The following is a 26,716-nucleotide window of genomic DNA, read 5'->3' as shown; positions in this document are numbered from 1 at the left end:
AAAACATAGTGATGCACAGTTTAAAACCCTTCACTCTTATCCACAGGGTGAGAATGGAATCAGAATAAACTGCAAGGACCTAAGGCAAGTCCAACCTTCAGAAAAGGGGCTTAGAGCCAATGAAGGAAGAAGAGAAGGCGCCATTAAAGACAGAAGAGGCAATGCACAGCGTGCTTTTGTGACCTCAAGGGAGGACAGTGCTCAGCTGTAACTTCAGGGTGCCCTTGTAGGCTTTTCTGTGATCCCTGTCACCTTTGTCTCACTTCCTTGCTCATCGAGAAAACTCGAACCTTCTAGCCAGATATCCTCACTGTCCCGGGCTAACCAAATCCCTCACTGCCTGAACTTCTGAAAACACAGCCGCAGCTCACACAGCCTATGGACTTTACCTTCCCAATTCAGTGAAATATTTCTTTCCTCTTCTCCTCCACTCACACCTCATTGATCTTTCCAAAGATAGGGCAAGTGGCTTTTTCTTCAGTCTTTTCCCAAACTGCCAGCCTACATTTATCCTTTCCTTCTGTAAGTACCATGCTTCTTATTTCTTTAGTTTAGTACTTGGATTATACTTGTGTTTTACATTTTTCTATTTGTTTCATATTATTTATTTCTCAGCAGTACTGTAGCTCCTTCAGATTACAGACCGTACTGCGTACTCTCTGATATGTTCAGTAGTTAAAAATATGTAACTATTAATAGAAATTTAATATATATATTTCAGTTTAGCATTCATATCAACAAATCAACCACTACAGTCATCAAAGAAATAGCTGCATACTGGGAAGATTCCAGGAGCTATCTTATCTATGCGAGAATGTTAAAACCTACTCCTTAAGATACAAAGCTGGAATAACTATGCAAATGGTTTATGACTTTGGTGGTATTCCAAGAAAATGCAACCCTGAGCCAGAGCAATTATTTCTCACTAGGAAATAATTCATCAGGATATTCACAGATTATCTATTAATTAAGTCACTATAATATTCATAGAACAATTTTTTGCTTTGTTTTAGAACAATCACCTGGCCTATTTCTGTTTCTATATTCAACTATTAGTTTTTAAATTATTAATATAAGGGTGGGCATGGTGGCACATGCCTGTAATCCTAGCACTCAGGAGGCTGAGGCAGGAGGATCTTTGCAAATTCAAGACCAGCCTGGGCTACAAAGTGAGCTCAAGGCCAGCCTGATCTTCATAGCGAGACCCTGTCTCAAAAAGACAATAAATAAATAAAAAGTATATAAAGCTATTAAATTTCAAAGGACAATGGGAGCATATTAATAGAATTCATTTTTGCAAAACATCAGTTTTCCTTATTAAAAACATAATACTTATTTATTGAAAAGTCAAGAAGTTGCAGGTAAGCAAAAAGAAAATAATTCCAACACTTAAAACCAGATACTGTTAACATTTATTTTATTACATGCTATATGCATATATAAAATGTGTGTGTGTGTATGTGTATGTGTGTATGAGATGATTTTATACACACAAATTATTTTGTAACTTATTGTTTGGCTGTGGTTTAGTATCTTCTTACATTATTAGCATTATTAAATATCTGTCTGTTATTGCTTGTGGTAGTGAAAGGAATTACAGATTATATGTATCATAACTTATTAAACTAGTCTTTATGTTTGAATATTAACTAGGCTGTGTCCAAATTTCATCCAATATATGTTGTACTAAGATGAATATTCTTATGCTTAATTGTGAACACACTCATAATTGTTTCCTTAGCACAAATTCTTAAACCTGAGTGTCTATGTATGAAAAGTTTTATGCAGATATTTTTTAATGACCATTGTCCACCTTTCCATAAAGGTTGTGTTAATCTACTCCCCTAAGCACTGGCCATTAAAGCAATTTTCAAACAATATATCATTTTATATTTTTAAAGGAATCACAGAGCCCAGTAAAGTCTCTAAAAATATGATAAAATAAAGTTACATTCACTTTTTTCTATTATGGAAATGTCCTTTTCCCCTAGAACTTTTATTAAATTTTAAGTAATTTGGTTGGTGATATAAAAATGCAAAACAACACACATTATCTAGCGTGGGTTGCAAAGAAAGCAAAAGGTCATCAAAAGTAATGTAGTCTAAGGGACTAGGGCTCAAGCTCTGAACAATAATGTGATTTATTAATCAGGTTCCTATTTATAAACTTCTTCCTTTTTATTTATAAATTTCTTCTTAAGAACAGTTATTTTTAAGTAAGTTTTCCTGTTTTCTTTGTATTATTAGTGTATCTGATTCAAACCTAGTATTTTACACTTTATTTGAGATTTGCCAATTTTTCTTTAAAAAAATGAATCAAGACTAGGCAACACTGTCACATGCATAAACTTATGATTGACAGACTGTTGGTACATTTAAAATATTAATAATGACTTTTCCTAGTAAAAATGTGATCATTGATTATTTATTATGCTTGTATTTATCAACAAACTCAGCTTAACACAAAGAATTCAAGAGCATAATTTACATTCTAAATGACAGAATAACAAACAAAATAGGCCAGACCTATTACTTTAAACAGACCAAGTCCAAGAAAAAGAAAAATACAAATATGTAGGCATATTCGCAGCGCTTCAATTTCAAACTTGGTTTCATGAATGACTTGTTACTATTTGAGACATAAATCCTTACTGCTATGTTGGGTATACATATTGGGCTTACTTCACGTAGAACATTAACATGATCATTTAAAACTTTGTAACTATTAATTATTTATTTCAAGAGAAATATGAATTTGAGCACTTAAAAGAAACAAATCTGAAGAAGGATGTAAGTTCTGATAATTTTCAAACAAGTTTTCAAACAATACGTATCAGGCTGCCGTTTGAAAAAAGTAGCCCCCCTTCACCATCAAAGATATAAACGGTAGAGGATAAAAAGCAACCTGGTTTTTCTCTCCATGCCTAACATCCCTCATGGGTGACTGAATCTACAAGTCTGTTCTAAAGTGAACATCGCTTTAAAGTAACACTGTATTCTTAAAAGGAGAGGAAGATGGCATCTAAGAAAAAAGAAACATTTCAGTGATTCCTGCAGAGACCCCCCGAGAAGGCCAAAGATCTCCAAAGCAGTCTGTGTGCCAGGGGCCACGGCACAAGGAAAAGCTATTACTAAACATAACTGTGCCCATCACGATGCAGGGGTCTGCACACACACTTTTATTTTGTTATCTGCAATACTATTAATATTTTCTGCAAGTTGGACAATATATATTTGGTAAAACCAGCAGTGTCGCTTCTTCACCACAGAAATACACGGTACAACCACTGATAAGCAATTATCAACATAGGTCCACTTTGGCAAGACCATCACGGTATGAATAAATCACAGTTCAGATTTTCAGAGTTATCTATAGGGCTTGCCAGTGAGCAAGACTAGGGCTTCCACAAAAAGACCGCACACTTTAAGTGCTTAGACAATGTCCCTAAAAAGGCCTGCAGTGCTTTGGAAGCTTCCAGTAATATAGACTAAACATACCTATACCCCTCTATGACACTTTATTCTCTGCCTGTTATATTCTAGATTCTAAAATGTTTTTCTGGCTTCAATCTTCGCAAGTTCTTTTTTTGTTCTTCTGTAGATTAAGAGTCTGCAATTAAAAAATAATATGTTATTTTCCAGAGACCATAATCATCAGAAAATTTTGGAGGAAGGGACAGATTCATATAAATTAGCACGCTGCAACTCAGTAATGCTGAAAGCACGAGTTCCTTCTTCATAGGAACTGTTGAATTTTCCTCTCTGGGGAAGGAAGGACATGACTAGATACAGTGATTCTTGTTAGGAACTTAGACTTCAAAAGCAGCTGCACTTAAACACAGTGAGCACCTGGGTAGCCAGTCTTCGACTCCATTCCATCTCCACATGAGTAAAAACGTCAGGCTTCGATCAATGGGTTTCTTCTTTGTCAACTTGTTCATTTTGTTTCTAGTCTCATAGAAGTACATACCGTTTATTTCCTGTTTTTTTAAACCTCTGATCAGGAAGTGCTTTTCTTTTGCTGACTGTACAGAGAGGAGAGGGGATGTCTAAGAAAGAGTCCTAAATTCTTCCCATTCACAGAACTGCATCCTGACATCGCCTTGTGAGAGAATCAGAACATTGGGATCCATCGCAAACCTTTGGAGTCTGTATCTTTCCTGAAACACGATCCTCCCGATGCAAACACAAATCAAAGTTCAAGCAGCATCATCCCACAGCAACTTTAGTCTTCCGGGTTCAAGTATTTTCTTCCTGCCTATCCTCCTCTGTGGAAGGACATGTAGCTATGTGATCACTGACCCATTTTCAGAAACATGAAATACAGGTGAGGCTTTCAGTTTACTTTAGTTCTACTTTCCGGGTATACGGCCGCCTGCATTTTCTGGAGACATTCACTGTCACAGAGGGGATTAGGACTGTTACAGCAAGACTGCAGAAAAAAGGAAAGAAAGAGTTAAGGTTCAGCTGAAATAGAATGTTTTAGTCTTCAGAAAGATTTTTTAAAAACTTGAAAACCAAGATTTATTATAAGACAGGGCCTTTATTTTTTTATAGGGCCCCACTAAGTTGCCCAGGCTACCCTGGAATTTGCAGGCCCTCTGCCTCAGCCTTCTCAGTAGATAGTATTACATGTGTGGGTCATCACGCCCAGTGAGGAAAAAAAATGTCTCTAATGTTTCTGTCTTTCCCACTATGCAGAGCATAAATTTTTTCATAGGACAGATATTCTGGTTTTAGTTTTCCCTCTCTGATCCACACATACCAATTCCCTGCTCCCTGCTGCTTTACGACATTTAGGTAGGTATAGGGCAGTCGTGGCGAACCTATGGCACGTGTGCCACAACGTGTTATTTGTATCATTGAAAGCTCTAAAAGGTTCGCCATCGCTGGTTTAGGGTGGCAGGAGGCCCCTGGGCTAGAGGCTCATTTCCCCAGCTGAAGGCCCTAGGTAGGAGTGTGACAGCAAATGTTTAACCACTACCTCTGGGGTGGAGGCGGCTAAGGAGGGTGGAGCCCTGACTTGTAATGCTTGCCCCATCCTATGATGTAAATACTCCCACCCTGGCTGGTTTCAAGCTACCAAAGTGATGTCACTGAAAGTGGAGCAGGGAAGAGCCACATGGTGGTACACCACTGTGTAGTATTTCCAAACACACAGTAGTAAAATGTAGAACAATAAATGGGAAGTGATGATTTCTAAATGTTAATTAGCTCTGTTTAAATCATAATTTGTTTACATTTAAGTCTGTATCATTTAATTTTTAATAATGGCTATGCTTAACAACTGGCAGGCAAAATTCCTTCAGAATAAGCAGTTAAGGTACAATTCTGTGTTCGGCACTCCACAGCTTCTAGAATACTCTGCTCCTTTGGCCCAGAACCATATCCCAGGGGAGGTATCACAGAAGACCTAGGAAGCGTTCCTGTCTCATCATGGCCTGGGTGTAGGAAGTAGGGGCACAGGGCTTTCTCACTTCCTCATAAAGAATGAGGGTGATGGCCAGAGCTCCAAGGCAACTGAGGCCCTGGGACCTCTCTGATACCAGTGGAAATGTTCAGGATGATGGCAGTGATGGTACCGGCCAGTGCAGACCATCCCAAAAAATCAGGTGGAACTTGATTACATTTCAGTGGTCCCAATTCCAAGGAGAAGATGAAGTCAGAGGACTGTGTATGATTCACAGATGCCACCAGGATCCAAGACCCCCATCGCATAACCAGAGGCTTGATGGGCAATGAGAAGCAACAGGGAGGTAGGGAATCTGAGACAGGCTTTGCATTTTCCTGGGTTATCCATAACATGTTACGCAGCGTGGTCCAGGGATCAGTGCCAGTTACCAAACTGCTACTGGTCTGGGGCTGGGGATTTAGCTCAGCGGAAAAGCACCTGCCTGGCAAGTGCAAGGTTGTGAGTTCGATTCCCAGTAATGGAGAAAAACAAAACAAAACAAAACAAAACTGGTCTGATGTGAGACAAATATAGATGGGAGTTCATGTTTAGAAATTTTATCTTTGACATTGCCACGACATCCTAGTATTTGACCACTGGACTTTTCTTGTTGAACAGGATATAGACCAGTTTAGGTGTGTTGAACTGGCAAAGTGAGTTGCTTGTGGCAGAAGCTAAATACGGGTCATGTGATAAAGGACTATGTGTTTGGTGGATAAATGACTGGAAAGACCAATCAGTTGGGGACCATTAATCTAAAAATCTTTTAAAACCATCACCTTGGGCCAGGGATACAGCTCAGTGTCATAAGTGCCTGCCTAGAAAGCTCAAGGTCCTGAGTGTGAGTTCCAGTACCAAAAAAAAATAAAAGAAAATAGGCTCAGCTACATAGAACCATCATCTTTGGATGGGAACTAAACTCTGATTAGTATGGATTGGAAGGTCTCAAAGTGTAGTCTGTGGACCAACAAAGGCAATATTACCTGAGAACTTACAAGAAATGTAAATTCTAGGGCCCCACCCTATATGTACTAAATTTGGAACTGTAAAAAGGGGGGTAAGACCAACAAATTGTGTTTTAACAAGCCTTTAAGTGCCTCTGATGACTGTTCAAATTTAAGAACCACTAGATTAAATTTACCAAATTCTTAAAGTAAAAGAATTATGTTCAACATAGAGGAGAATAAAATAGCATTACGTGTAAATTATCCATGCTAGAAGGTAAAACCGGAGCCCCAGGAGAAGGTAAGGCTAGGTAAAGAAAAAGAAAGAAAACTAAACTTTGCACACTGGAACCATACACAAGTAAGCAAGGCAGGATGGTAAAGTTGAACACTTCCAAGAGGGAATCATTTTATACTTTTCTCTACAAACTTATCCTTTGTGCTTGTGGCTCCACACTTCCAAGCATAAACCATTTCCCGGCCCATATCAGACTAGAACTGGTAAAAATAGGGTCATGGTATTAGCAACAGAAGAATAGTTCTGTAACTTTACGCTCACCACACAATTGCCGGGCTTCCGGCTTTCCTCACATTCTGTGTGATCACGCCTATAACAGTTCAGGAGGTGCGCTCCTGGCTAACTTGTGTCATCCTTCTGTCTTTTCCTCTGCCTTCACTCTTCCCCATTCCGGGTGTTCCTGCTCCTTCCAGTTAAGACCGGTTTTAGCTAAGAGTTTGTTTGACCCTAGATACTGGCCATATTACAACTAAGAAGAGATTCTCTTTTCTCTTCACCTGTGCTACAGTACCTTGCCAGGGGACGCTAACCAGGGCTTACAGTATCTTCTAAGGCAGTCATTCGCCAACTGTAAAGTACACAGCACAAATCACTCAGGGATTACTCATAAGTTCTCAAGTAATGCTGCTTTTATTGGTCCACAGACCACACTTTAGTGTGCAGATTCTGACTGAGTAGGGCCTATGCATCTGCATTTCTAACAAGGTCCTCTCTGCAGACTGAGTGGGTTCCCTAGTAACAGGGAGCAATGACTCCTCTGCTTTGCTTATGTGATCATGCGGAAATTATCCAGAATAAAAAATTTTTTTTTCAAATCTGTAGCTTGACAATACAGTGTGTTTTCTAATATTTTCAACTGTCCTTTCTACGTTGAAGTTAGAAAATCTTTTAGGCACAACTTCCTGTTTCAACATCCTAGAAATATCACCTTCGATTATATCCACCCATAGCTGAAAACATTAGCATGGAATTTACAGCAGAAAAACTTCCAAATCCCCCCCATGAGAACACAGTGGTGGTTCTCAGGCGTTTACTATACATCAGAATGACCCAGAGAGATTGTTAAAAACAGATGGCTAGCCGGGCCTGGAGGTGCATACCTGCAATCCCAGCACTCTGCGAGCCTGAAGCAAAGATATGGCAAGTTCAAACTCAGCCTGGGCAACTTAGTGCCTTTTGTGAGACTTCAGCTCAAAATGAAAAATAAAAATGCTGGGCATGTATCTCAGTGTCAAGACTCTAGGTTTGATCCCTAGTCTTGAGGAAAAAAAAAAAAGCACAGGCTGCTGGCCTTACCCTGAGATTCCGATTTAGTAGTTCTTGAGTAGAAGAGATACAGGAGAAGAATTTTGCATTTCTCACCAGTTTCTGGGTGACACTGATTTTGCTGATCCATGGACCACATTAACCAAGTGGACCTTCCAATCAGCCCCATTGGTGGTCCTGACTCCCAGCTCTAGTTCATGCTCCAAGAACTCCGATTCCTGTCCCTATGGCATGTCCCTACCACCTGCCTTTGTTTCATTTACTTATTCCCTCCCTGTGGATGCATTCAGTCAGTGGTTCATTATTTCACCAATATTTTTTAAAGACCAAAGGCCATCACGAGACTTACGGTACAAGGAAAGAAAGAAAATACCTTTTTCAGCTAGAGTGCTTCATGATTTCCGAAGCGCTTCCACATTCAAGGCCTCCTATGATCTTCTCCAGAGTCCTGGAAGGCTGACAAGGTAAGGGTAATTTTATACCTCTCACAAGTGCAGAGATGTACGGCCAGGAGAAGCAGCTCTTAAAGAGTATGGGCAAGGAGAAGCCAATTCATCATTCGAAGCCCAGCCAATGTTTTCCCACCGAATCACCCAACTTCGGTCTTGGATCACCGTATTTTCCCTTTGCTGCTCCAATTATGCCTTTTCTCTAAAGCCCAATTATTGCTCCCTTCATGAAACGTCCCTGGTAATGCTGGTTAAAGAATTTTTCCTGCTTACGGTATTTTATTTTGTTTTTCTAGGCTTTTTTATAACAACCCTTTCTATAGTCCAGCTTCCTAGAGAACAGAGCCAATACCCAACTCCCCTTTTTATTTCCCACTGCACCATTCTGAGTTTATCATAGAGAACCAATCAAGGGCTGAGAAGAGAATGAAGGAATGAAAGATGAAATGATGAAATTTTCACCTTTTTTTCCCCAAGTCATGAGTTTTATTCATAGATTATTTAATGAAAGACATATTTAAAGATAAAAGCAGAGTTTGTATGACTTCTTTTGTCTCCTAAATAAATGGAGATGGGGAACAGTAGCATTATTAAGTGCTTACTGTGTGCCAAATGTTTTATATTACTGCATCTTCCCCTTATAACCTACTAGATAAATAATAGATAAACACTATAGTTTACATTGCCAAGTGTAGGTTCTAAAGCTCAGAACTATTTAGCAACTTAGCATACTTCAGACACTGAAGGCATGAAACGGACAGCCTCATCTCCATTTAACCTCATACGGCAACAGGAAATCATATCTAATTATATTCTGACAATAGGAACTTGTCCAGGCCCTGCCAACGTAAGAAACTGATTCACGTTCATATGTGAGTATCATCGTAAAAATCTTGAGATCACTTTTTGGTAACATTGTTACTGCTGCTTATCCTCAATTCCCCACTGGATGTCAAATCCTTTACTCCATTCTTTCAAGAAGGGGAAGGAATTTCATTACTCCCATGTTCTTTTTCTGGTTCCTGATGTAACCAGTTATCATGGGTTGTAAAATGTTGGCCTGAGACTTAGATGGTAAATATGCCCTACCAAGTGGAATTGTGTCACAAGAAGATGTGCCTGTTAGAAAACAGTGTGAAACGCTGGGGGAAATGTTGGAAGGTTATAGACACATCCCGAAATTCCCATGAATAATCTTCAGAGGAATAAAAAATGAAGGAAAAGAATGGAACACTGAAGTCATTAAAGCAACATACTAAACATTTACCGTACGATAGAACTGCGAACTGTCAGGGAGTTTAACCAAAAAATCTTTGCCAGTGTCGGACAGACTTGAGAGTAGTAGTTCAGTAGCAGACAGCATGGTGAAATGGTGGACTTACCTAGGAGAATTCACAGGGGACTTCTGCAACTAAACAGGGCAGAGACCTGCAACATCCTGAAAAACAAACACATGCACAAAAGTGACTGTTCTCACGCAACTATGAAATAACAATGTGTATCCATTCCTCTAACCCAGGCTGCAATACTCCATCTGGTTGATATCTACTAGTTTAGTGGGCAGGGGTTATTACAAGGTCTTATCATTTCATTAGGCATTAAGATAGCTCATCATAAATATTGGCATCTTAACATTTAAAAATACCTCTAATTTTTACAATTTTAATAAAATTATTTCAAGTGAAGAGGAAATTATACCAAAAGCTTCCAAAGGTTTTAGATCTGTCAGGTGGGGATTAAAAAAAGGTTGTTTTTTTTTGTTTGTTTTTGTTTTTTTGAGGCAGGGTCTCAGTATACAGTTCAGGCTGGCCTTGAGCTCACTTTGTAGCCCAGGCTGGCCTTGAACTCACAACCATCCTCCTGCCTCAGCCTCCCAAGTGCTGGGGTTACAAGAGTGCACCACCACACCCGGCAAAATAAAAAGTTTTAAAGCACCTTTTTCAGGCCCCCTAGGAGGATCAATTGAGAAAAAGTACATTCACAGAAAATGTCCTGGTTCATAAATAGCTTTCTATTGTTATTTAGCCTGTCAGATCAGGGAGCTGATGAAAGTCAGGTATCTCCAGATAAGTGGCGAAGTAGGTATTTTTCCTAATTCACCACTGATGATGCTAAGGCAGTCCAGGCCTCAATGGGCAGTTTCAGTCACTCATGTATGTGTGCTCCGATGTGAGACATGAGCAGGGAACATGGGCCTCTTTTTGTTTTTTTCTTTTTTTTTTTTTTGAGACAGGGTCTCCCTGTGTAGCACAGGCTGGCCTTGAACTCACTATATAGCCCATGCTGGCCTTGAAGTCACAGCAATCCTCCTGCCTCAGCCTCCTGAGTGCTGGGATTATTGGAAAATACCACCACATCTGGCTTAGCTTGGGCTTCCTGAACATAAAAAAATACATCACATATTTGATTTCTATAAATATTTCTTAGAATAGTTCAAAAGCAACACTTCAACTAATGGTAGACTGGTTCCTAGAAACCTCTGTACTGGGGAATTCATAGTAAAGATGAATTAAAATACATATATAGAACCAAACTTTTGCTGATGCATGTGTCTACCTGAGCACCAGCTGTGTGTGTGTGTGTGTGTGTGTGTGTGTGTGTGTATGTGTGTGTCGTTTTCCCTGGTTACCAAGGAGCACCAAAACAATGAGGTATGCTTGTAAAATATCAATAACAACAACAAAATAATTTATGCTTGCATATTTCCTAAGTGCCAGACAATTTCTAAGTAACATTTTAGTGCAGATTTACTTCTCACAGTCACCTTTATTGGGTAGTTACCATCATAACCCTCATTTGACAGTATTTACTTAGAAACAAAAGTTCAAGTACTTGCCCAAGGTCACATACCTAATAGCTGATAGCACAGGCAGTCAGGCTCCTGCCTGCTCTTGCTCAGTGTACTCTGCTCCTTTTCAATGTATAATAATATATGTTTCCAATGTAAGAAATGTATATTGCTCAAATTTTGAGAAAATGACTAAAGAAAACTTTGAGTGCTACTAACCTTAACCTCATACAATTGCTGATTGTTGAGATACTTTCACATTTTATACATATTTTTCAACTTGTAGCTCTGATTTTGACTTTTTTTCTCTTTACATCATATTTCTCATGCTGTTAAAGGGTGTAGCTTGTTCATTTTTAACACCTGCGAAATATTACATAGACTGGGTATACTGCGCTTACTTAGCAAGTGTAGAGTTGCTAGCTATTTAGGAGCTTCCAGATGCCTGGAGCAGGTCAAAGTGTACAGGGAGCCAGACAGCCCAGTTCAATCCTTACCCTTTTACTTGCAAGCTTTATAATCTCGAGCAAGCTACTTGACCTCTCAGTGTTTTAGTTTTTTTCATCTGTAAAATGAGTGCAGTAATAGTAATTACCACCTAGGGTTGTGAGGATTAACTGCATTAATTGAAATGAAGCACTTAAAACACTGTCTGCAGGTAGTCATTACTATCAGAAATAGTATGCTAGTGACCATCTTCATCACCTCCTGATGATATATTCCCAGAGATAAGAGCATTACTTCAAAAGACATAGAGCATTTTTTGTTCAAATAACTGATGTATGTATTTCCAAATAGTATTGTATAGATTTGTTACCAACATTTCTATAAGAGTAAGCCATTTTCCAGTGCACTAGATTTTCTATTGCTTTATTGCTTTGTCTTCCGGTTCACTGACATGTTCTTTAACTGCTTCTAATGTGTTCAATTTCCATGTGTTTAACATACTTACCATTCATCAGTAAAACCTTCTTTTTATCCATCATCCTTAATTTATTATTACCAGTATGTTAAAATCTGTTACTCCTCTACCTGGATCTCTTCCAGGTCTGTTTTTGGACATTTTAGCTTATACTTGGGTATGTATCAAATGCCAAACTGTGGTGAGAACTTGAGCCTCTGGAAGATCTTATTTTAATCAAAAACGTTATGTAAGATCTCTTTTGGATTCCTTGCTTTGCAGGTTCTTTACTTCTCAAGCTCTCTCCAGCGCATTTAAACAAAATGCCTTTAAAGGAATATTTGCCAGAGCTCATGCAGCTGTTCCACTTTTTCTTGGAGTGTGAGTTAATTTAAATGTAATAGCTAGGAGTGTAAGTGCTGGACATGAATTTTTAAGGAAATGATTAAACCTAAATGTAAGTTATTTTGTTTTAATGTATACTTATTTATTATTAAGTCTGGATATTTTCCTGCATTTGCAAATATGTTTCACCTTTTGTGAAATGTGATGCTATTCTGATATGTACTGGTTAATTGCAGTTCTATTCATACCACATACACTGGTTGGGTATTGAATTTATATAACTACATATAATGAACCTATTAACCCTTTCTGTTTTTATGTTCAAATAACTGCACCTAGGTAACTGCTTGCTTGCATTATTGCTCTTTAAATACAATCAAATGTGTTTTATTGTTCACTTTGCAATTTATTACAACATTCTAAGCTTATAAAATAGGTCTTTCAAGTTTCTATAGTTTGAGTTTTAGTAATTTATTTTATGTGGACAAATGTAATTTTTTTCAAATTAATCAGAATATTTTTCCTTTTCTTTCTTTCTTTCTTTTTTTTTTCTTCTGAGACAGGACCTTGCTATGTAGTTATTTTGTTCACGCTGGTTTTAACTCACTATGTAGCCCAGGCTGGTCTCGAACTCACCAAGATCTTCCTGCCTCAGCCTTTCAAGCGCTAGGATTACAGGCGTCCACCACCACGCCTGGCAATTGGAACATACATTGCAAAATATTTTCCTTCTGGTAACTTTGTGCTTTTGTCATTATCAAATATTGCATTCTTGCATAAAATTTATTTTGACCACATACTTTGCCTCATTAATCTAGCTTAGTACCAGTATCACATGGTTTTAATTATAACTTTATAATAAATTTTAAGATCTAAAAGAATAGTCCCTCCTTATTACTCTTCCTTCTCAAAATCCAGGTTTGCTATTCTTACCTCTCATTAAGATTTATGACAAAATAATGATCCCTTTACATTACCTCAAAATATATGTATATATAAAAAGAGAATGTTATTGGATTTTCATTAAATATATATTTTGGAAAGGGTTAACTACAAAAATATTATGCTTTAAACTAGAAACCAGTGTTCTGATTAATTTATGATTTTTATAGTCCTCAAAGTTTTGCTTAGATAGTTCTTTTTTTTTTACTAAAAATCAGTTACAAAGCTTTATATACAGTATTTTGTTGCTTAGTAAAATCAATTTTTTAAAAAGCTCATGTTTAAGTTAAAAGTGACTGTTATTTAGGAATACTATTGATTTACATCAATGTTTATGTCTTAGTATTTTACTAACATTAAATTTATTCATATTTTCATTAATTCCTTTGAGATTTCAAACTGAAGGTATTTTTCCAGTACATGACAGGTTGTATCTTTTTTTTCCTCTTTAAAAGTCTTCCTGTTTTGGTTTGTTTTATTACATTCATCAGGGTTTTTTAAATACCTTTAAGTTAATTTATTGTGGCAAAACCATTATAGCAACTTTACAAATTTTAAACATGAACATTTCTAAAAATTTTACGTCAATTCTAAATGTTGATAACCAGTATAAAATATTTATTATCATATTGAAGAAATATTTCTCCTATTTGTACCATTTTATCAGGGACAGGTATTAAATCTTATGTAATGCTTTTAGAAACACTCTATTCAATTATTTCATTTTCTTCAAATATTTCATGTATTACAGGTGGTGCATGGCTGTAATCCCAGCACCTGGGAGGCTGAAGCAGGAGGATAGCAACTTTGAACTCAGCCTGGGCAAGTTAGTGACTTTTCAACACTCTGTTTAAAACTAAAAGGTTTTTTTTAAAAAAAAAAATGGTTGAGTTTGTAGCTTAGGGCAAATGGTCTGGTTTGAATCTCCAGTATAGAAAGGAAAGAAAACAAAAAGGAAAGGAAAGGAGAGGAGAGGAGGGGAGGGGAGGGGAGGGGAAGGGAAGGGAAGGGAAGGGAAGGGAAGGGAAGGGAAGGGAAGGGAGGAAGGAAGCAAGCTCATTAGTATTGTTTCTAATTCTGTAAACTTCTACACTGGCTTGAATATATATTCTTTATTTGTAAGTTCTACTTATATTAAATAAATAGAATATATAAAAATTATTTGTTTAAAGTTATGGACATGTGATTATTTCCTGTTATTATTTATTGTTCCTTCATTGGTCTTACAGTATTAATGATTATAAAATAGTCCTTTTTGTTTACTGTCTTTCAACAGAAATTCTGCTTTACTTGATATTCAAATCACCATATCTGATTTGGATGTGAAAATGTTAGGCTGAAAAAACTTCTTTGCCATTAAAAAATGTTTCTGTGTCATTTTGACTCTTTTAAGCAATACTAAATCATCACACTTTCATTTTAATTTAATCTAAGGACCTTCACATTTGAATAGGAAAATTTAATCCATTTATACTTGTCATAATTTTAGAGCTTGATTAGACTTTTATAAGTTTTTTCAATAGTTCCTCAGTGTTTTCTTACCATCTTGTCTTTCATATGGACTATGTTTAGTTTACTTTTTTATCTTCTACAATTAGTTCAACTAGTGTCTGAATGAAATTGTCCACAATTATCCTACAATACATTCTGTCTAAAGCAACAACTAAAATTTTTGCTTTACTCCTCTCTTCTTTCCTCATTGTGAGGGTTATGGACCATTAAAATTTTACCACCTCTTTTCTGTCATATTGAAAATGCTGCTTTCTTAGTAAAAACTACCTAGCCATCAGCAACAGTTCTTCTTTCACTTGGATTTTAGATAATTTACTCAGTTACAAGCCTTTACCTTCAAAGCTTAGCACTAATCTGTTTGTTAAAATTCCCCATTTTTTTTTTTAATACTGTCACAAACACACACCAGTGATCTGGACAATCCCTTTCTGCAACTTTTGCAGGAAAGACTCTTGGTTGTTATACTTTCTGATACTTGGAATATTTAAAGTTTTATTCTGTTGCCTTTACAAGTCAACAAATAACTAAGCACACAACATGCAGAATCACACTAATTTCTCTTAAAATTATGTGGAAATGTAACCTGAAGTCTTTTGTTCTTGTTCTTGCTTTAGAAAATATGAAGGCAACTGACAAAAGCATATATGTTTTTCTTCATATATACATGCAAAAATTTTCTTTTTCCTAGAAATTCAAAAACTTACTAGCTTATGACAGGTATTTATCTCTACTTCTTAATTTTGATTGACAGAAACCTTACAGTTTTGATGGAGCTTTTAGATATGGACAGTTTCCTTCTATTCTAATTGTGACTTTTTCTTGTGATCTATCTGCTATATTTTTAGGTAAGAACATTTTTATACTCATATATTCAAAATACATTTGTTTAATGCTAATAGTATATACTATGTGTGAAGCCTTTTGCTAGGGGAAGGGGTATAATAATAAGACATTTATTGTCCTTAAGGAGTTTACATTCTAAGCTGGAATACCTACAATTTGAATATTCACTGTACCTTTTATTCTTTTTTACTTATTTCTTTAATTGTTTCCTTAGGTGTTCATTACATGCAACTTTCTCCCCTCTGTATCTCTTTTTATTTCCACAAAACAGAAATTTTACCTACTTTATTTTTTCATCAAGTCACGATCTATTATTTTTACTTGTTCTTGTTTAACTAAAAATAATAGAAGTCTCTCCTGTTATGTTGTTATCATCAAATTCCTAAGAAAGGGCATATTATCAGAAGTTATTATAAAAACAATTATTTTAAGAGGGAAAGGGGTTAGGGGCTAAAGAGCTTCAAATGCACACTAATAAGATTTTTTTTTTTTACTATAGTAGTCTCCAGGATAAATGTGTTTTATATCTCTAAATGCTTTTAATTCAAATTACAAGTAATAAATTTATCTATTAAAACCAGTAAATTAGTTTTAAACATTACTGATTAAATAATGTAATACAATGTAAAGCAAGAGCAGTTCTTAGACAAGGAGTTTCTAGGACCATAAAGTAAATTATACTACAGTTTCCATCTGTCCACGGTAAAGACTCTAGTACTAATTGAGCAAGCAGCCATTCCAACAATCTATTCTGATTTATCTATCATCTATCTACCTATCTATCTATCTGGGGGCAATTTTATTTCAACACAAATAGTTCTAGTTCTAAACACGTCATCATATTAAAACTCTTAACAGCCAGCCCAATGCAAATGATTTAACTTCATGTACCTGTAGTGTGAGCTCCAATTCCATCTACAAAACCCTCAGATAGTAAATGAATTCTTTTAAGGAAGTAACTACAGTTTTCAGTCCACTTTACGTATTGGGAAATATTAATTGCTTCAAGTTGAAAAGCTATAAGGGGATCCAGTCCCATGCAAGCCCAGGAGGACAAGTGCTCCATGCCTTCAGTGTACTTCCTGTAAGCTTGATCGTCTTGTAATTTAGAACTAGAGAGCTAAGGAGAAAGTAAAAAGGATCAAAGAAGATTTTTGTGGCACTCACATCATTCAACACTGGTGCAGTGCTAAAGAAGGCATCAGAGGACAGCCTTTATATTTGATGATTAAAATGTAGAAATGCAGTCTGGCCAGCAGCAACTTTTCCCCTGGTAACAGGAAATTTCCAAAGCATGTCAGGGTCAGCAGCGCAGAAGAACATAGCAGAATGTTAGACAGCAGTCAGAATCTTCTGCTTCCAAAAATGGGATTATGCTTATTTCATATATTTCTTGTTGTTGATACATAAAAATTAATTTTCAGATGGTTATAAAGCTTTTTTAAAAAAGTAATTCGTGGAAAAGTGTTCATAAACTGCACTTCAATTGGTGCTTTTCAGAAGTTCCCCAAATTGGAATCTTAAAATATGCTTATTGGGGATGAAAAGACATATTAAAAAGGGTTTTGTCAAGTAAGTCTGTTTTTTAATTCAATGAATGATTTTAAAAATTAGCTTCATTGTTTTTTAATTTACCATCTGTTAACTCAATAAATACGAGTTTTTAAAGTTAACCTAATTGTCTTGGAATTTGCTGGTTTTTGAAGTTGATTAAAGTTATTTAAATTAATTTCATTGTATATACAGACTAAAACAAAGCATGTCTGCATTTGTATGGATCTTGGCTAATAATTTACAAATAAATGTGCCAGCTCGTAAAATGAGCCATTTACATTTATGGCTCTTAAGAGATATGAGTCAATATGTGAATATGCAAAAAGAGATGCTGATATTAGGTCATCAAAGAGGTAGTCTATTAACACCAAAAACAGTATCCACTAGAAACAGTGACTAAGTATAAAATTTTCATCAACTCTGTGCCCTATGTATTGGAAATACAGAGTGGAATGTAATTTCTTTTCATTCTACCTCCTCATCCATGAAAGAACTACTATGTTTCTTTAAATATTGACCTGCCCTTGTGTTGGACTAAGAGTGGACAGTGGACCTAAGTGGTCAATCAGATTCTTCCCTGAGAACTGTGAAAGACAGAGAAATGGTCCTTTCTCTGGGTGACCAGAATGGTACATCCAGGCTCAAGGACAGCTGGCAACCATGATTCAGTCTGGGAGCTGAGAGGGGGCTGGACCATCATGAAGAATAAAGACAAAGATGAGATATGGAAAGGACTGTCTGAGTCCCTACAGTAATCCAACACTTCTATTCCTGAATCTTTGCTGCATCCTTGATACTGGATTGTATGAAAATCCAATGTGCTTTCCCTCTTTTGCTTAAGATCAGTTTTCAATGCTAAAAAAATGACAATAATTGCACAAGACAACAAATCTTCCGGGTACTAATGACAATGTAATCATAGATTTCTAGGCTTCACTTCCTACCTTGTTCACCTTTGGACAACTTTTTAATTTTCACAGGTAATTTGCCCAATTTTTTTCATTTATGGTTATTGTTTTCTATGGCTTATCTAAAAAAGTCTAAGTTACATTACATTTTCCTCTAAAAGCTTTATGGTTTTAGCTTCTAATTTTATAATCCACTGCTAGTTAGGGTGTAGGGTGGAAGGTAGGGAATCAAGCCCAAACCCATGAGTATCTACTTATCCTAGCATCATTTGATGAAAGCACTTTCTTTTGCACATTGGGTTGCTTTGGTGAAGGTGAGAGTAGGGTGGGGAGGGAGGTGTAGAATAGGCATTTGAAGTTAAACCAATGACTTACACTAAAGTGAAGAGCGGGATTTATTTTATTGAGTTGAAGAAAGGGACGTAGCTTCACTTAACAGTGCGTTAAGAATTCACTCATCAGAATTCACTTTTTCCATAAATTCTCTTGAAATGCACCTAAAGCATATCTGATCGTTCATCAGTGTTTGGTTCTACACTGTGACTCACTGTACCCCTTTCCACGGTCTGCATAATGTGTATCTATTTACACCCCAACCATTGAAAGGAACCAGGTGTGCTGAGATCCAGGCTGGGGCCGCATCCATTAGATGTAATAGACCACATCGGGCCAAGATTATTAAATAAAGCCAGACCAATGATCAAGTTTGTTTGTCTGTCTCACTTCTTTGTACGGTAACTAGAACTTTTGTTGTTTTTTCATTTGCAGGTTATTGCACGAAGATACTAGAACCACAGTATTATGGTATGTTTGAGATAAGGTCAAAGCGACAATGATTCTCAAAATCCGTTGACTGACAAAGCACAAATCACAGATCACCTGCATATAAATCACTTCATGATACATACAAAAAGCTTAATATTTGCCCTGAAACATTATGGTAAACAGACTAAACTAGCTCTGGGACAGTGACCATTTCAGGAATTTCCTAGACCCTGACTGGTTCCCTTGATACCTAAAGATCTCAGAATATTGGTATAATGTCATATTTTGTAATTGCATTTTGGGCCATTCTCATTTAAGTATTTTTCAAAACTGAAGATTTACAGTTTTGGTTAACAAGCATCCATTTGCTGGTTTCTGGAAAAATTTACCCTACTTTTCCTGAAGACCTGCTGCCCCTCCCTCACATCTAGCCTACCTGTTTTGAGCACAGGGCTATACTTCTCAATTCAAGGGTAGGCATTTGACCCAAGGCTGCTGGGTTACAGAATAACAGCTGCTGACCATGATGAGGAGCGCAGGTATGTAAACATGACACAATCTGATGCAATCACAGTCAGGTGCAGTTCTTTAGCTGGAAAAACAAAGAGATGCTTGCATGCTGGTGTTTCCATGTCAGAAAAATGAAAGCTGGAGAAAAAGCCGGACTAAGAATGAAGAATGAAGTTCTCAAAGGTATCCCAGATTAAGAGTAAAGTTAAAACAGAAGTCAGCACAGAAGAAAACTGAACCAAGAAATGACTGGTGACACTGTTTAAGCAGCCAGATCCAAGTATGCCTTCACCGGTCTTTAGGTAGTATTTTCCAGCTTGTGTGGGGAGAGGGAAGACAGGACGAATAAAAAATAAAATGGTAAATAAAACTTTCTTTTCTGAGTTGGATTTTTGCCTCCTTTCAATCCGTCTTCCAAACCCACTGGTGGACTCATCTGGTTCTATTGAACCTAAACTTCTGGGTATGGAGCAAGGAATCTGCATTTTCAAAAAGCAGTCTGTTTAAATATAATATGCACTAAAATTTGATATCTGATCCAACCTATTCATTTTATGGCTGAGCAAACTGAAATGTATAAAGACTAAGTGGCTTGCAAGATCACAGACCACCACCTATTTAAGTGTGTAAGCATGATCAAAGGGAAGAATTAAAATTTCTGCCCCCATGGACATCACAATCTAGCTACAAAGATTATTCAGTTTAGCTTTCTTCATGGTGACCTGATGTCTCTAAATTCACTCCTTAACAGTTTTCTTCCCACTGCAATACATTTTAGGTGTAAAACGGGAAAGTAACAGAAGGAAGTAAATGCAATTCCCACCTACTTCCCATTCTCAAGCAGCCAAAAGGTCTTTAAAGACACTTGTTTTTGTTAAAAATTCATGTAAAAGGCCAGGGATATAGCTCAGCGGCACAAGCACCTGCCTTGCAAGTGCAAGGTCCTGAGTTCAATTCCTGGTACCAAAAAAAAAAAAAAAAAAAAGAAAGAAAATAGAAAAATTCATGTAAAAATGTTACATTCAATTTCCTTACATACGTGTTTTGATAGAAAAATAATTTCTTGTAAAATTTTTAGGTAAAAAATAAATATTCCAGAAATAAAGGCCAGCATTATTTGACTTATGTACCCCCATACACCGTCAACTCATCCAGGAAATACTTACTTCTAACCAACTTATATCATATTCATTTTTCTAGTCTTGTTTATATCCTGTATGTCTTTCCTATTAGAATAATAATGACAAATGTAACATCAATAACAAAAGAAGCAATTGTTAGTCTTGAGTACCAACTCCATGTGCAAGCATTGTATATCTACTAACTTCTGGAGATGGGTACTATTATTACCCTAGCCATGTGGACGAAGAAAGTGAAACACAAAGAAATAAGGAGATTTACTCTAAGCCATGGAGGTACTAACTAGTTGAACCAGGACCTGAATCCAGGCAGTTGGACACCTAAGGCTGTTTTGGCTACATACATTTACTTTTACATTCACTTAAAATATAACTTTCTCATGCTGCCCCTTTGTGTTCAAAACTCATAGAATGTAAGTTTTTACTTATGTTTGATTTTTACTGTACATAAATTCCACAATAAAGGTCAAGAAAGTTGAAAAAATTTTAGTGAAAAGAAAGCTAAATAAAAAGTTATTAACAATGTAAAGATCTGCTTCTCCAGTAAAATGAATGGCTTTAAAAGTATGGATGTGTCCATGGGACTAAACATACAAAATATAGTTCAAGTTGCATCACGAAAAGATACCTAACATTTCCAATATTTTAACATTTATGAAAAGTGTGGCGGCATTGTTGCACCTTTCTGACTGTTGAGTGACTCACAAATATGGCTTCAGAGCAAGAGACAGACTAAAAAGATTAAGCAACTAGCAGACTCTAGTTTTAAAAATCAGGGAACAATAACTGTAACGCAGTCTAAGGATATGGCAATGACACAGGCTGAGCTAAAATACACTATTGATGGTATCTTAGTTTGGCTCTCATTACAAATATATATACACAAGGGACACAAAACATGCCATATGTCAAAATAGGCTTAAAGACTACCAGTATACTTAAAACGTGGGCAAATTGTTATAATTTAACTTCAATTTTTCACATAAACCCCAAATTTTATCTTTTATTTAGAAACTGGAAGATCTCACATTTGGCACCATGGGCAATTTCCACGTAGACAGAGGATACATTCTTCATATTGCCATAGTCCCTAGCACTGCTTCTGGTCTTGGACTGCTTTGCTCACTTACATCCATGCTCGGGCCAAGGCAGAAGTAAGCGTCTGCAATTCCTGGTGTATGGAATAATGTCTGAATTACACAGAGTGTCTCCAAGGTCCCTTCCAATTTGGAGTTTGGTTTTTACCTTTACAAGGACTCTTGTGATCCACTCTCACTGAATTCCTTCCAGTCCCCTAAACAATATACTCTGCCATTCTCAGTGCCTCTGTCCACACTGGCCCCTTTTCCTTTCTGCCTAGAGGAATCTCACTTACCCTGAAGACTTAATTCAAGTGTCAATTCCTCTATGGAACTTTTCTAAATCCTGCCAGCTAGCTATTTGCTTCTTCCTAAGTGTTCCCATAAGATTGTGTTTCTACCAGCACTGTAATAACTTTTTATGTCTGTATGCTCCCAAAGTTTATTCCTTATAGCGGAGAACTCTGAATTATCTCCATATGTCCCATCTTTTACAGAGTGTCTGGCATCTACTAGATATGAAAAGAATATTTACTAAATAAACAAAAATGGGGTGAATGAATGAATGAATGAACAAATGCCTCTACAAGAATTTCTGTATCACAAAACTATAGAGAGCTTTTGATGTTTACAATAAGGGAAATAACCACTCAAGATCAACTTTCAAATTTTGATAACGATCATAACGCCTTCAGATAACAGTTTTGAAAAGTTCCTGTTCAGGAAAACAAGTCTTAAGAAAATAAAATGTATGTCCTGTTAGTAAATATAAGACTGATTTAAGATTAACTAGGTGGCAAACTTTTGTGGGGAGTAGGAGGTGTAGTGCTATATTCAAAAATGGTAGATGGTGAAAGAAGTCACATCATGTCTCCCGGTAGGCTGGTCACCATTCAGGTGGAAAATGGAAGACTTGGGCCACAGAGTGGCAGAATATATACTTTTGCTGGCAAGCTACCACAGGACAAGGGTTTCTATCTGCACCCCTATACTTCGGCCCAAAGTAGACTGCACTATCTTATGATGATTAGAGGTTCTATGCAATTAGTCCTGGTTTATTAGTTGTGAGTTCAAATGATGCATATCACCGCTTAGCCAAAGCACTTTAATGTCAGCAGCAAACCTTCCAGACTGACCTTTATTTTTGCAGCAGCACATGAAACATTCAATATGGCCTGAGAGCTGGAATGAGAAGATATGGAACTGACCTGCTGACATGCAGTGGACTCACAGCATGACCAAGAAAACAACTTAGCTGTTATAGACCTTTAAAAATTGGAACTTATTTGTTGCTCCAGCATATCCTGAGTGATACAATGTACTTATTCTGTTTTGTTGTAAATGTCAGAACTAAGACTAATGGTTAGGGATTTTAGGAAGAATGAGTCTGTGCAATATTAAGAAAAAATGTAATAATGTACACAAAGATGGAATGAACTACTTTATTCACATAGTACATACTGAACTCTATGCTGTGGTAAAGACCCCGTAAATAAAAGGTCTGCTATAGCGGAAGTAAATAGTGAGTTCCCCTTCACCCCAGATGTCTATATTCAATGGCCCTGAAGGTTTGCCTGGCACAAAATAACTTTTAAAAATATATCCTCTGTGATACTTAACTGATTGTGTCAACTTGAAGAAGAAACACCCAACTAAATTGGGTCAGCATCGTTCTCAGTGGTTGAAGGGATTTACTGAAGACAGAAGACCCGCCCTGGTGTGAGTGACACCAACCAACAATATTGGCTTGTAGCCTGGATGGATTAAAAGGGAAACGAAGAAGGAAGGTTCGCTTCTGTTTCTTTGGAGGAGCTCCAGTCTTCACCTTCACCTTGGATGTCCTCTCCTGGCTTCCAGTGCAGACTCTTCAGCCTCCTGATGTGAACTCACGTGGGACACTGCAGTGAACTCAAGGCCTTCAGTTGGGTCCTTCGGATCTCCAGTTCATAGACAGACCTTTTGCACTCTTCCACACTGAATCTATGGGAGGCCCTGGTAGGCCAATCTTGTAAATGCCTATATATTTGTATATCTTGCATTAAACCTGTTTCTCTAGTAAGCACTAACACACCTTCCAACCTAGAGCTTCAGGACCTAGAGCTTCCTGCTCTAAAAAGAAAAAAAAACAAAAACTGTTTTCTCATTTCAAACCCTGTACTGACACATCGAGCTATTTTTTTTTTCATATTTCAGAGTCATTTTCCTACCAAATAAGCTCCCCCAAAGGCCAACACTCTTTTATTCCACCCCTTGCACTTTTCTTACACTCTTTAGTAGGCAATACTTTATCTCTTAGTGTAGCTTTTGATACTAGCTGCTACTGTGGAGCATTTGATGTATTTCAGATTTAGTTGTTGTTTAGCCATTTAACTTACATTTAAAATCTAGAAGCACAAATGTATTACTTAGTCCATTCTGGCTGCTGTCACAAAATACCTTAACTAGGTAATTTGTAAGATCAGAAACTTATTGGTCACATTTCCACGGGCTAGAAAGTCCAAGATGCCAGTAGACTTGGTGCCTTGTGAAGGCTTGCTCTCTGCTTCACAGATGGCACCATACTGTGTCTTTACATAGTGGACAGGATGAGATAGCTAGCTGTAGTGCTTCTATAAGGACATTTGTCCCACTCATGAGGGCTCCACTTCTTAATACTATCACACGGAATCCTGGAGGTCACCAACATTCAGACCATAGTAATTAACCTAGTAAGTTTCATCCAAAATGCTCTTTTCGCCTAAAAAAACAAACAAACAAAAAAGGCCTTAGCCTTTTGTTACTGATTATTTGGCCAACTACAATATTTCACAAACATGTGCGTTCACTAAGTACTTAATGAATCCCTACTACGTGCCAGGGGGAAAGGCTTACATAGGAATTTATCAAACTGTGTTATTTAAGACATTGCGAGGAGTTCTCTGTGTAAGACCACGGGGGTGGGGAGGTGGAGGAAGCAAATTCAAAAGGTTTAGAGCGCACTGTTTGCTTGGTTTAACCAAGGGGAGTATCACACTTTAAATTATGGGGGCTTAGTTGATGATAATTTGGGGAAATAAATATGTAAACGTGCAAAGGAGGAAAAAAAGCAACCCTTTTTCTGAATTTCAAATTTCTGTTAAGCACCATTTCAGGCTTTCAGAATTGGCGAATCATTGCCTACTACAAGATATTAATAATAAGCAGTAATTAAAGACTGAGAATGTATTTTTCCCTTTTCTAAACCTGAAGTCTTTCTCAGATGAAGACACTGGTATTGGCTAGGCAATTCAGCATCTTAGTAAATTAAGGCAGGGGAATGTGATGGCTCCTGGGACTTGTGGGGGTAGAAAGTGGATCAGGGAGAAACACTTGCGTTTGACTTAGTTTTGCCCATTGCAGTCACGTATATGCTTTTACTTTGCTTTGTAGAACCAAGAGTCGAGGTGTGCACTTGTGTCTTGGTGAGGGGAGGTGTTAGTTCCTTAAAAGAACACTAATGAATAATTTTTTCGTATTTTTGGAATTGTCTGCAGTAATCATCAACAAAGACATGGATAAATTTCAGTGCATTTAATATCCACGGGCGGGGAGGGGCACGTCGGAAAGCAGCATAAATGCACAAGCCATTCTCCTTTATTTAGAAAAGCCACACAAAAATACAGCACAGTTGATGTTTGTTTCGAGGACTTGAATCGTGAATCAACTACCGTGTAAAAGATAAAATAAGACTTCACGGATATCAGGATTTTCCAGTGTGCTTTATTCATAGACATCTGACAGAAGAGGACCCAACAGAGCTGAATTCTCAGCCCACACTCACTTTCCAGGAACTCCCTGCAAACCATGCTCTGCACTGGCGGGATGGAAATCTTAGCAATCTCTCTCCTGTTTCCATATTCCCTTCTCTCTAAATACAATTATTTATGGGACTTAATGAGAGGGCAAGCCTTGTGTGAAAGGAACTCAAGAAAGTGCAATTTCTAAAAATACACCCAGGCAGCTCTACGGTCTTTATTGTCCTGAACGGACCTTCTGCAGTTCATGCCATGAACCTCACAACTTCACTCCTTGCCAAACACGTACAAAGAGGAAAAGTAAAAATTGTTTTCTCTTCACGCAATCCCCTCAACTTTGAGAGAGCAGTAGAAATGTTCTGGTGTCTTAACCAATGCAAATTTCCCCAGAGCCACACGATACAAAACAAAAGACCTGTTAGCTTCCTCGCGGTGGGGGTGGGGGTGGGGAGGCAGGGTTAAAATTGATCCAGTTCCGATTTTTCCTTAGCCTGGGGTCCTCATCTTTCAGGGATCTTAGAAGTTTCCCCATTTGGTAAGGCTCCCTCGGCCCCTTCTCTCCTGAGTCCGCCGTTCATGAAACCGGCCTTTCTTGCCCTCTTTGCCCCCAGCTTTTTGGGGGTAAATTGGGCATCAGCGTAGGCATCTCATTCCAGTAGGCTGGAAAGTACAGCTGCTGTCATGAGGATAAATATTGAAATAAATGGGCTGGGGCACAGAGTAGGGGTCTGCAAAGGAGGTCCCCGCGTTCTCCTTCCCCACGTGCAGCTCTGTTGGGGTGCAGAACTCCTCCGCAGGGGGCTGAAGGGGAAGCTCCTGGGATGGAGGAGAAACAGTCCAGGCTGAAGGGAACGGGCCCTCTAGGAACAGATCATCTCCAACGGAATACTGAAGACAGGAAAAAAAAATTGGCCCACATGCCCCTAGTGGAGAGTGATACACCCCACGCAGGCTAGGGTGTGTGTGGGGGTGCTTCGAGGCCTCTCACCTGACTTCCTCCTCCGCTGGCACACACGACAGACTCCCCATTGTTGCCCCCCCAAAGGCAAGCCAAACAACGAACAACAAGAGGAAGCCGCAGGCTGCAAGAGGAGGGGTGCGCGTGGTGGGGGCCCCGAGAGGTGAGGGGGCAGGGTTAGCGGGCGTCGCGCACCGTGCCGCGCGTCCCCCAGCGCACTCCCACGCGCCACACTTACCCCTCGCGGCGCAGGGTCCGGTCTTCGGCGCCGACCCCGGTGCGCGCCCCGC

At 37.9% G+C, this 26,716-nt stretch overlaps 1 protein-coding gene and 1 long non-coding RNA gene across 4 annotated transcripts in view; one reads left to right on the top strand and one right to left on the bottom strand.

Moving 5' to 3' along the window:
* Positions 1–1,308: 1,308 nt before the first annotated feature.
* LOC102029647 lies at positions 1,309–26,716 on the bottom strand. 3 transcript variants are annotated; one of them, XR_261425.2, is made up of 5 exons: positions 26,665–26,716; positions 23,316–24,432; positions 9,792–9,847; positions 8,334–8,416; positions 1,309–4,432 (listed from the first exon to the last, which is right to left on the bottom strand). It is a non-coding gene; the product is annotated as an uncharacterized LOC102029647 (long non-coding RNA). The 3 variants fall into 3 exon arrangements; XR_001234561.1 differs by lacking the exon at positions 23,316–24,432; XR_001234563.1 differs by lacking the exons at positions 23,316–24,432; positions 26,665–26,716 and adding an exon at positions 16,908–17,419.
* Satb1 (SATB homeobox 1) overlaps positions 25,420–26,716 on the top strand; it is a 96,349-nt gene continuing 95,052 nt past the window's right edge. Inside the window, exon 1 of the mRNA XM_013515672.1 lies at positions 25,420–26,589. The gene's annotated coding sequence lies outside the window, so the exon portion shown is untranslated. The remainder of the gene's footprint in view (positions 26,590–26,716) is intronic.

The sequence above is a fragment of the Chinchilla lanigera genome, unplaced genomic scaffold, assembly GCF_000276665.1.
Source record: "Chinchilla lanigera isolate Chin_1 unplaced genomic scaffold, ChiLan1.0 scaffold00029, whole genome shotgun sequence".
Classification (NCBI taxonomy): domain Eukaryota; kingdom Metazoa; phylum Chordata; class Mammalia; order Rodentia; family Chinchillidae; genus Chinchilla; species Chinchilla lanigera.
The sequence above is the reverse complement of the archived record's forward strand: the minus strand, read 5'-3'. Positions and strand labels throughout refer to the sequence as shown.